The 12103-nt window shown below is 48.2% G+C and overlaps 1 pseudogene; it reads right to left on the bottom strand.

Annotated features, from left to right (window-relative positions):
• Positions 1-2668: 2668 nt before the first annotated feature.
• Positions 2669-5023, bottom strand: LOC144783218 (uncharacterized; annotated as a pseudogene).
• Positions 5024-12103: the final 7080 nt, after the last annotated feature.

The raw sequence follows: 12103 nt of genomic DNA, 5'->3' as shown, positions 1-12103 counted from the left end.
CGTTCCCGCCCCCCCTCCCGCTGTCCGTGTGCCCGTTCTGCCCCCCCCCCTCCCGCTGTTCGTGTTCCCGCCCCCCCCTCCCGCTGTCCGTGTGCCCATAATAGTCTTGCTCCTGCAGCCGACGGAACCTTGACCCACGAAAACCCATTCGGAGCCTATCTGACACATCCATTCAGCTGAACATCCCAGTCACGCTCCTGGCGGGGTTTCAGTAGAGGCGTCCGGCTGCAAGAGGGCACTTTCTGGGCGAGGGAGCACTACACGAGCTGTTGCTATTCGGAGTGAGGCTGTGCGGGCGGTCTCCCCCACCGGCCTCGCTTTCCAAAGCCAGCCGTCCGTTTCCTGCAGGGATCATCGAGATGTTGGTAGTTTGAGGATGAACGAGCGACTTCTATACCTTCGCACACAATGCTTTTTTCCCTGATAGATGCATTGAGAGGTTTTACCGGACTTTTGTGCGTGGCCTGTACTCCCAAACAACAAAACAGAGAAACGCTGTATTTTTACTGCTTTTTTCATGATTTCCCTTCTAAGCGCCGAATAGAAGCGTGCTGTTGTTGCTGTGTGCAGTGCCTCCTGTGCCCCGGGGCCTGGGGCAGAGGGCGTGGCCGGGCTTGCTGAAAGGGAGGGTGCGGGCAGTGCTTTGAATGGAAAACTCTGGAGAGGGGCGCCCGCTGAACGGAGCGGTGGGGGGGCTCCGAGAGGTGCCGGAAGAGGTGCAGTCCCAGGTAAGGGGCTCTGATCGCGCGTCACGCAGGCGTTTTGTTATTAATTTCTATGCGCATTGCTCTTTATCCAGGTAGAACATGTGATCTAGAGTGGCTAGGTCGCAGACATGGTCTGGAATGCTGTCTTCATCTGTTGATCCCATTGTGTGACCTTCATCAAATCCCTTTCGCGCCCTTTACCTAATCCCTTTCGCGCCCTTTACCTTAAAATTACTCTATGCTAAAACAGGTAGTGCTTAGAAACAAGTCCGTCTGCTTTCACATGCTGTAGGACAGCATGCATTAATTAATCTGTACAGTATGCTGCTGCACTAGTGCATTCTAAACGCTACCAATGACAGGACATCAGCATAGCGCCGAGAGGCCTGCACTGCGCACATTGTCTGGTAAACTGATACATGTTCTGTACACATAGCGCTTATGTGCGTATGTGTGTCTATTAGTCATATGTTAGCTTGTTTCTAAACTTCTGCCAGATTATAACACCGAGGAATTTGGAGGGGGGGTTGTTCAGAGTCACACAAAATGTTCTTGGGGCTGCCAGGATTAGAACTGAGCGAGCAGAGTGACCCAGGCGCTGCCTTGTCACCAGCGAGTGTCAGATGCACAGTGATGGCTCGCCACAGACAAGTGCGCCCTTCCTGCTTACGTAACTCTCCCTGAAACAGCTGTCTGGGCTTGTGAGGCTTAAAGGAGGTATTCCGCGTCTGGGAGGTGCGGTGGCTGTCTGAAGATGACAGGGCAGGTGTTTACCTGGACACCTCGGGCTGTGAGACGCCTCTGTCAACCATTCTCTTCAGGTTTCTTCGAAAAGCCTGTACACATTTAAAGTGCTCTGCACTCCTGTCACAGTCCCGTCCCTTCTATAAAGCAGTGTGTGCACCTTTCTTGAGGACTGTTCCTTCATGAAAAGAAGGGCTAACGTATCAGTGAGTTCTTCAAACTTCAGAAAGAGTTCAGTAAACTTTTTCAAAATATCTGCACGCTTATTGAAGGGATGTTTTTGCTCTTCTTCAAAGAGTTCTGTCGACATAAACTGTTTAGGTTGTTTTTTCTAACAATGATTTCCTGGTTTCTGAGACTCGTTTTCACTTTTCAAAGACTTCTTTACACGTTTCCAAAGAGTTCTGCACACTTTTTCAAAACTTTTGGTGTCATTTTCAAATAATTCAGCATACTTAAACAGAGTTGTGAATTATTTTTCGAACATTTCAAGGCATTTTTCTGAAAGAGTTGTGTGCACCTTTTACATTTCTTCCCACCTTTTCAGAAGGTTTTACCCAACTTTTCGTTATATATACACTTTTGGAAAAATGTCTGCACCTTTTTTTCAGAGGATGCACTTCATTTTTTAAATTTTACTATTGCACCCCTACACCCCCCCACCCCCCCACACACCTCGAGTGTCAATTAGACTTCTTAACAGAGACCACGAGATTGTTCTATCAACATTTTGCTGAACTTTAGCAAAATGTTTTCTTGGACTTTTTTCAACCTGTTCTGCACACTTACAAAGAATTATATGAATATTTGAAATTAGCATCATGTTTAAAACAGTTTACGGTATCTTTTCAAAGTTATGATTTTTTGTGCTTACAATATGTGAATGAGCTAGGTTGAATATATATGTACAAAATAAGCATGCATTCTTTACAGTGTGCAGCTGCCTGCAAATGTGTACTCATTACAGAGCTCTGTGTGTGTTGGGGCTCTGTCTGTGTGGCTAGCTTTTTTTTGTAGGTGGCTCTATGTGTGGGTGGCTCTGTGTGTGTGTGGGTGGCTCTCTGTGTGTGTGCGTGTGGGTGCAAATGCAATAGGTCTCGCATTTGCGAGAGATTAAGCTATTGGCATTGTAAATGACAATGCCATTTATTTATCTGTTTTCAAAACCAACACATAAATAAAAAAATTGTCATTTAAAATGCCAATAGCTCTAACTTTTACAAAGGCGAAACCGTTGCATTGTAAATGCTTGTTTTGAACTTTGCTTGCAGTTCCGGCGAGGGCTTAAACGAAGAGGATTTAAGACCATTGCGCTTTAGTTCAAATGTTATGTTTAGTATATTTGATAGCAGTTTCAGCCCCATTCAGTTACGGCAGGTTTATTGTGAGAACACTCGTTCCACTTGTGCATTTGATATGGGTAGGGTCAGAAGTTTAATGGCACCCATGGCCAACTCCTGAACCTGATGATTCCCAGCTGCATCTCTATAATTCCATACATCAATCCAGAATTATTCCATGCCTGAAGAGGTATTGAATGAATATGAAATCACTGTTCGCCACTGCGTTTCTAAGATGTGTGTTGGGTCTGCAAAAAACTCTTTTGGCAAGTCAGTAACCAGAGGTTTGAAATCTGAAAGCACATTATGGGGCTTCAGAAGCTCCAAATGTCTTAGGAGGCTCAGCGAATCTGGCAAGCGCATCTGATACTCAGCTGCCAGAACTTTAACAAAGTCTGTGCACAGTTTTTCCTATGCAGTCCTTGGCAGCAGCAGGCAGTTTGCTTTCTTGGAGCTTTTTACTGAAGTCAAGGCCAAGGTCAGCAGATAAATGGCACTACCTTGAAGATCCAAATTACGCATCTGCTGCTCACTATTGTTACTGAAGACACTTGGCTTTAGAATTTTTCTCATAGTTGACCTATGTGGAGGACATCACCAGATTCAAGCTGAAATGCTTTGTTCACTTGCTTAATTTCTAGCAACATAGGTTTGAGGAAAATAAGATAGAGATAATTTGTCTCGTCATTGTACATTTCTTGCAGCATTCTAGCTGCATAGCAATGTTCTACATATGATGCGTTGCAAAATTGCCGCTTTATAACATTATACTGCTCCAGAAAACGCTCCACACAATCCGCCATGATGAGCCACCACGTCCACATGCAGGGCCGACGGACACACCAGCCTCGGCTATGGCGGTCTCTGCCTGACACCGTCACTCGCACAAGACTACTCTCTTTACATGGTGAGCTGTACCTCCACATACCGTTTGAGTTAAAGCGGCGTCTCATGAGACAGATATCTCGTTCTTCTGACTCCTGTCCTCGCAGTCACTTCCTATCATGGCCATTCACTATAATTTTTCGTGGACACGGACTGTTGATAGCATGGCAGGTACGCCAGGGTAAAATTGTAACGCTACAAAAATAAAAATTGCAGACCTGTTTATTCCACGTGATGTTTGATGCGTAATGTGTGCGTTTACGCCGCCGGACCCCAGGTTTGCTGGCTGAAAGGCTGTGTTATCTTGCTTACTATCCATGCGCTCTGCACACTACGCGGCCGGCCCCGAGGGGTTGTAGGCCAGGTGCTGTGTGAAATGCATACTATATAATAAAGGTCTTTAAACATTAAAAACAAAAAAAAAATGATGAGCCACCGCGTTTCACATGGCGAAATAAGCTTCAAGGCATTCCTCCATCCAAGGTTTGATATAAATCTGTGTAGACTGCCTGGCGCTTTGGAGAATGTGCAAACCAGTTGTAGGTTTCTCTCCCCATGAACTCCACATTGCTGGGCAAACTCTGCATTGCTTTTCTAGCAACAATGTTGAGCGAGTGGCAGATGCACCATACAAGCTGCAAAGTAGGCTGCTTTTCTCTCAACAAAGTGTATGTGGAGTGGTTTTTGCCACACATCACACTTGCACCATCTGTACCTACCGCAACCAAATTTTCAGTTGGAAGCCTGCTGTCCTTGAGGAACTCCAGAAGTGCATTTGCAATGTCTTGTGCACATGACTCTTGCAGTTCTATCATCCCAAGTTAACTAATCTTAATTCTGTAGTATTGTACACAGATGCACAGTAGTTTCTTTACAGAAACGTCAGTGGATTCATCAATGATCAAAGAGTAAGGTGAACTGCCCATATCTTGAAGGAGATCCCCTTTGAAATAGGGGCCTAAAGGTCCATTTATTAAAGCTGTGCATACGGAAAGGAGGAACTTCTTCGCTTAAAATGTCTCCCAGTCTGTCAATGCTGTTGATTGATGTGCTACATGCAGTTTGCACTGCAATCCTAAACTCTCTCCTTTTCTGGCCATTTGATAACTGACAAACTGGTAGTGCAAAAGATGCCATGGTTAGGCTAGGTGTGTTCATGCGCGCACGATGTCTTACTGTGGATGCATGCAGCTTTAAATCATGTTAGTGGGCCCGTAGCTGTATGTGACAGTATTTACAGTTTGCCTTTGCTTCATCTGTTTTTACAGGGGCAATCCACTTTTTTAGTTCGGGGGCAGACTCCCATTCCTTTCTGTACACTTTCTTGTACTTTGACCACTTGCCCATTCTGAAAGTTACTTAGTTGGTAGCTTGTCGGGACCTAGTAGAGGACTGTAAAACCTCTGGTGTGTGGCAGGTCAAGTATCTGCAATTGGAAGAGATAGAATATCCATCAACATCCCTGGTTCAATAAAGTTAGCCAAAAACCATAACATCACTTAGTCCCAAGCGTCTGTGTAGCAGTGAGGAGCTTAACCCAGTTTTTGGTCTGGTGCATGGTCTCCTGCATTGATCACCCAAAAAACCCGCACAAAAGGCCAAAGTAAAATCATAATTGAACCTTAAAATGCATTGCGCACATCACCAATGGCTCATGTACTAGGCACCTCCTTTGCATTCTAGCTCTGTTCATCACTCATCCCAATATGCAATGCAAAGTAACCTTCAACATATCTCCACCTGTGTTTGCCTCAGTAAATATTTGGTCATAGGCTGGACCACTGGAATTGTGAGACTGCGAGTCAGAGACATTTTTCCACATAATTATAGATTTGACACATTGGATGCAAATTGATCTGCTGCATAATCTGCAGATATTACCAATAGTGCCCACACCATCAGGCTTACTTCGCCCTGCATGCATAACTTACATACCAAGAAAACCATGAGACATATTTGTGGGAAAGCAGTGGTGCAGGTTTATTTCGTACAACACAGGTACTGGTAGGTGGGTCATCTTACAGGCGATCCAAAGCGGCAGCCTCTCGCTGACCCGCATGCCCAAGGAGCCATCTTGCACGGCGAGTCGATGCTCAGACGGTGCAGTACATTCACTTTATTTTGTTAGACTCCCGCCCCCCCTGTCAGGGCGGAAGATGAGGCACACCCCCGGTCGGTTCAGGCCCCCCGACCGCCCGAAGGACTAACGGGGCGCCGACGCTGCTGGAACCCCCTCGGCTCCAGGTTCTTGGCTCGGGCACCCTACTGTGCCGGGCAGAGGTATTTAGACTGTATCCTTCTGCCGCAGAGGTACCCCTACTGTCCATCTGCTTCCAGATCGCCCTGTGACTCCGCCTGCAACATAAAACATGATCATTAAAATATCCAACAGTGCCAACCGCTCTGCAGCTGGGTCAGGGTTCAGGGTGGGTACAGCGCAGAGCAGCCACGCGGGAGAGAAGGCCGAGCCACGCTGCTGGCCAGGATATACTTGCGAAACGCCCTCCCCCGTCCACAATGAGCCCTCCCTATTGGCTGTTGTCCGGGGGGGGCGGTAACGAGGGCGCGCTGCTGGCTGCGCTCGCCAGCTGGGTGGTACTAGGGCGCTGTCCCCCCATACTCCCCTTCGTGTCGTGGTGCCAGCGGCATAGTGCCCACACCATCAGGCTTACTTCGCCCTGCATGCATAACTTACATACCAAGAAAACCATGAGACATATTTGTGGGAAAGCAGTGGTGCAGGTTTATTTCGTACAACACAGGTACTGGTAGGTGGGTCATCTTACAGGCGATCCAAAGCGGCAGCCTCTCGCTGACCCGCATGCCCAAGGAGCCATCTTGCACGGCGAGTCGATGCTCAGACGGTGCAGTACATTCACTTTATTTTGTTAGACTCCCGCCCCCCCTGTCAGGGCGGAAGATGAGGCACACCCCCGGTCGGTTCAGGCCCCCCGACCGCCCGAAGGACTAACGGGGCGCCGACGCTGCTGGAACCCCCTCGGCTCCAGGTTCTTGGCTCGGGCACCCTACTGTGCCGGGCAGAGGTATTTAGACTGTATCCTTCTGCCGCAGAGGTACCCCTACTATCCATCTGCTTCCAGATCGCCCTGTAATCCGCCACAGCTCTGAAAGAGGCCCCCGTCGATGACAGAGCCCCCCCACCTACCCAGCTACCGACACCCTGCAGCCGACAGTTCTTCAAGTAGGGACATGCTTGCAGTTGGCAATTCCTTTCAAGCCAATGTTTCAGCATGTAGCTAATAGGGGCATCAACTGCTGGGTCTTGCTGTAGGTACTTTTAATATCGCATTTGTGTTGACGGCATATGTGCGTGAAATTACAACCGGATACCAGCCATGGTCTTCGGCAAATATCTCGTATCTATTCTGTAACTAAACACAATCGCAACAGCAGATTGTTGAAGGACAACACAGGATAAGGTGCTTGTATCAGTTCAATAGTGCTATTTTGTATTCCCTTGGTCGTAAATATGGGGATTCCTTAGATACCGTTCTTAGCCACGCCCTTAGTTACATACCCCGCACCTCGAATGAGGACTGCGTAGACACGCCCTTAGCCATACAACCCGCGCCTCTAATGGGTCGTTGCGTGGATACTGTTCTTCGGCCAGGTCTCACTCTCGCAGGACTGGTTACCACTGCATTGGTCTTGCCACCTTGGGACCTGAATAACCCATAATTCACTGCTCGGGGCGCCCTGCCCTCTTACTAGTGTACCTGGCCCGGGCCCTCCACCTCTTGTGAATCCTGTTGTCTTTTCATTAGGCTGTTTACCTGCCAATATCTACAAGAGGAGCCGCACATCCTTGCTTAGCCCCGCTTCTCTGTTGCATTCTGCATGTTATTTGCAATGTTTCATGGATGCTACTGGAAGACCGGTGATATTGGTCCCAGGAACCAACGGGATGGGTATGGCAGGTATAACGTTAATGCCTGCAGTGAAAAGCCCTCATCATCATGTAGAAAACTGATCCGTAATTGTTGTAGCTTTTTACTTGCAGCTCATAACTAGAAACCTTCTAACGCCCCACCGTGGACTGTGAAGGATATGGGACTCCTGTACCTTGTGACCCTCTCCGTCCCCTGAAACACCATGTCTACCGCTGTCATACCCACTTATGCGGCACACCAAACTGGAATCCTTTCTAATATCGCACTGTGGACTCAGAAGGATGTGGGACTCTTGTACCTGTAACCCTCGCTGTCTCATGTGATACATATGATCTGTTTCCTTCACCACTCCACAATGTATTGTCCCTGTATGACGCGCATGTTACCCAACCGTGCTCTGCCATCCTGCATGGGGATGCGTGTTGCTGTTAAGCATAAAATAGTGCTATTTAAATTGTTATTTGGGTAAGTACCGGGACAGATAAAGACGACTGGCATTCTTATGGTGCCTGCACTTATTTAAATTGTTATTCGGGTAGTACCGGACAGACAAAGACTGGCAGAGCCACCATCGCCTATCTTACGTTTGTTCTAGGCCTGTGTGTCTAGCACATATTGCAGTATTTCACCACCCATTGCATCCTGACGCTCTTGTAATCTGCGCACTTATCACTTGTCCCTTCTGTATCACTGTTTGCTACCTCATGTATTTTGTTTGCCTCACCATCGCTTTACCTCATATAACTTCGTCTGCTTTTGTACAATATCACCGGTCATTTCTTGTGAAAAGTACACAAAACAATGCTACGTATTAGAAGGAGACTCGTCCGAAAAAGCGACGCCTCAAAGATGCCGCGCACCTCCCGTTGACAACATTATGGCGCTACACTGTTTCCCTCCATTTCCCACAATGCACTTCTCCATACAAAAAAGGGGGGGGGGGGGATAACGAACGGCCCGAACGGGGACTTGAACCCTGGGCCCTCAGATCACAAGCCTGATGCTCTACCAACCGCGCTATGAATTAAGGTGACTTCTCACGGACTGCAGGGTACTGTACAACAGGAAAAGGCGCTCGGGCAGCCAATGCAAAACATCCTGCACGAATTATTTTAGCGGGATCTTGAAGGCCGAACATATAAACAAGGCAAGCGGGTCGCATTACACAAGGAAACAAGCTGTTCGCAAAGCTGCTGGGGAAAGTTCACACGCTACCGTAATGCCATACTTTTATTCAAGTGTTTGTATTTTATGAGTTCGCCAATATATCTTTGTTTGGTGATAAAGGACGTTCGAAATTTATTTCACTGTGCTCGCTCCCGCGGCTCAGCTTGCCAGCACTGGCCCACATAAACAATACCAACATCCATTTCCAAACTCTAAAAAGGTGCGAGCAGACAAGCTGCAGCTCGTGGTGGAACATAACCCGGCGGGGGTCTCTCAAAAGTGCGCGGCCGATGCAAGCAACAATGCTGAGACGCCCCGGCTAGAATAGGCGCAAAGAAGGGACACGCACTAATAGCGCCGCTGCTGCCGTTCCCAACATCCCTCGGCTTCTGACCGAGTTTAAACATTTGATGGGGAAACCCATGACGGGTGAAAAAACATACCAAACTCGCGGTATCAACGCGACTTGCTTGAACAGTGATACCCACGCTCTCCCTCGGCCCCCCCAAACCGCTGCTCTGCGACAGGACAACAAACGACCAAAGCCCCCGATCAATGCTTCTTCCCGCTCCGTGTCCTCAAACCCCTAACAACCCGCAAGCGGGCCCAATAATACCAGGACTCACCGCAGACCCGTTGAAGTAACAACCCGACGCAAGACCACGAGGCATGGAGACGCCAGACGGGAACCCACCGTTACCGCATAGGCCCGCAGAGTCATTTATCACAGGACAGAGTGGGATTGAAGAGCCCCAGCTCCTGCGCTGCAAAACCGAGGGCTGTCGAATGATGCCCCGGAACCCTGTTTCCCTCTCTTTCACGAGGCATGTTAATGCTTGGAGCATTTGTTCCCATGGATTTCCATATGCTTGAAATTATGTGCAATTTGCCAGCTTTTACAATTGCTAGTCTTAGCTTCGAACACATTCTACGCTTAAAAAACCTTGCTTGCAATTTTATATTTTTTTTTTTTTTTTTTTTTTTTACTGCCTCTGTTTAAACAATACGAAATGAGCTACGTTGGGATTTACATGTTTTGTTCCACCTCCTCCCACAGCACAAAGCACAAGGTAAAGGACTTTCCTTTCAGCATACATGTGTTCATTTAGCCGGCGTCGCCTACCTCCTCGCTTCTAAAGTGTCGTGCAAATCAGTGCTTGGGGTGAAGGTCGCATCACTCTCTTGGAGAATGCTATAAGCAAACAGGGAAAACGATTGAAGCTTCACGATAGGCGCGAATACCATCTCTGTGGAGAATACAAGAAGATTTGGTGGCTAACCCCCCAATACAAGAAAAAAGGGGTGGGGGGGCACACTATCTCGCATGTAGCCACGATAATCACAGCGCTAGAACGGGGCCCGTGGTCCTGGAGACCGACGAACGCCGGGACAAAAGCCTGAGAGAACACTCGCACCCTGACACGAACGAGGCTAAAGATAAGCGCGGAAACCCTATCCATGGAGACTACAAGAATATTTGGTGGATCCGCTTAATTTAAGTAATAAGTAATGGAGGGAAGAAGCAAAGCCTTCCTAGTGAAGGTGACGCCTCGCATAGGCACGCAGATGAAACCTAACCCTCCGGTATCTAGTGACACATTCTACTTAATGCTACACATTCCTATACTCGAATCTCGAAGCCCAATTCTGGCTGCAAGGAGCTCGCTTTACGACCTCAAACTGATAAAAGGCTGGGGGACCCGACGAGGTAGAACTTGTGACCTCGAGGTAGACCACGTGGAACGCCACATCATACAGGAACCCTGGTCTACTACCCACAAATGTGTAGGGAACTTGCAAAACGGACTCCCTTCCCACCACATGAAATTACGTGGAGGAACTCTATATTACGGGGAACCAGTGCACCTAACATTAATTACACGTAGAATTTGGACTCGCCACGTCTGATTGTCCCTACAGATCTAGGCCGTAAACAAACATCACGTGAGTACACCCCTCCCTTCACATAAGCACCTATCCATGTAACATTGAAACCACAAGGATAGCTCCTGACTTGATGCCTCATGCATCGTGTACCACAAACCTGCTGATGTAGGAAGAAATCTGACAGCGCCACAACGCACATGAAACGGATGTACCCCTGGATCTCACGTCGGGCGTGATTGTCCAACCCAAGCAACACCGCATGCACCGTGGTCCATGGCATAATGGTACTCCGACCCATATTTAAATAAGGACGCTAATAAGGAAACCAGCACACTCACTCGGAACCCAAATAAGGTTGCGGCCGAACGGCATATCTCACGCAGGAATATGCGTCGCCGCGTGTTAGATCGAATGTGCCTGGAGGTACTATTGTCGAAGACACTACCTACTTTTGCCATAACGAACCCTTAAGCATGCTGGCACAGGCAACAACTTCGCGCACGCAAAATACTACAATCTTGCAGCAACAAACAAAAGCACATTATTAAAAATTGCACAAGGCACTCCATTGGGCCTAAGATACCCTGGCCCCATGAATACTATACCCCCTTGTAATTAAGAACGCCGTAACCCAATCGCGCGCAGAATAGGCTTACCCGTCGCGCTGAACTGTACTCCCATAGCACATACACTGTAAGCATGGAAGCAATGTTCACGTCAACCGGATGACTGGTTCTATGTACACGCGCCACCGCACGCCCCGGGGCAGGGGCGCATGGGGGGCGTGCACGCATCTGCAAATACTACAACCCAGGATGCCACTCCGGCCTAAGTAAAGGCCTCGTACCTTACACAAAGTCCCTCACACCCCGACTCCATCATAAGCCTGCCCCCCGCGCTTTGCTGATACATACCTCACGCAACAGTTTGTTGCAGGACACCGCGCAGCCCGAGGAGGGCGACAAAACAGCGAGTTGGGCCTGTACGGGAGGAAACGACACAATTCATAAGATGCCACTTGCCAAAGTGCCTCAGACACGATTGGGCCTCGAGGCAATATGGCCCCATGATACAACCCACACTTCGTAAATACGACCGCCATAAAGTAAACAATGCCAACATATGCTTACCCATCGCGCAGAAATTACCATGCCACACATAAATTATAAAAGACACACAAATGGGCCTCGAGTTACTATGGCCCAAAGACACTGTACTCCTGTTTTAAATACGGTCTCACCCCGAATTTACGCGCGAAATGGGCTGAACCCTCACGCTCAATGCTCGTGCAAAACGGAATCGGTCACACGATTGGGTCTCACGGCATTATGGCCCAATGGAACTATACATCCTCGATAACTACGGTCACAATCAACAAATTTGTGCGCGTACTGTTTGTCCCTCGCACTGCATTATGCATTTGTACAATTTAAAGAGAACAAGACACTCAATTGGGCATCGA

This window comes from Lissotriton helveticus, chromosome 9 (assembly GCF_964261635.1).
Source record: "Lissotriton helveticus chromosome 9, aLisHel1.1, whole genome shotgun sequence".
Taxonomy (NCBI): domain Eukaryota; kingdom Metazoa; phylum Chordata; class Amphibia; order Caudata; family Salamandridae; genus Lissotriton; species Lissotriton helveticus.
This window is presented reverse-complemented; position numbering and strand designations above follow the sequence as displayed.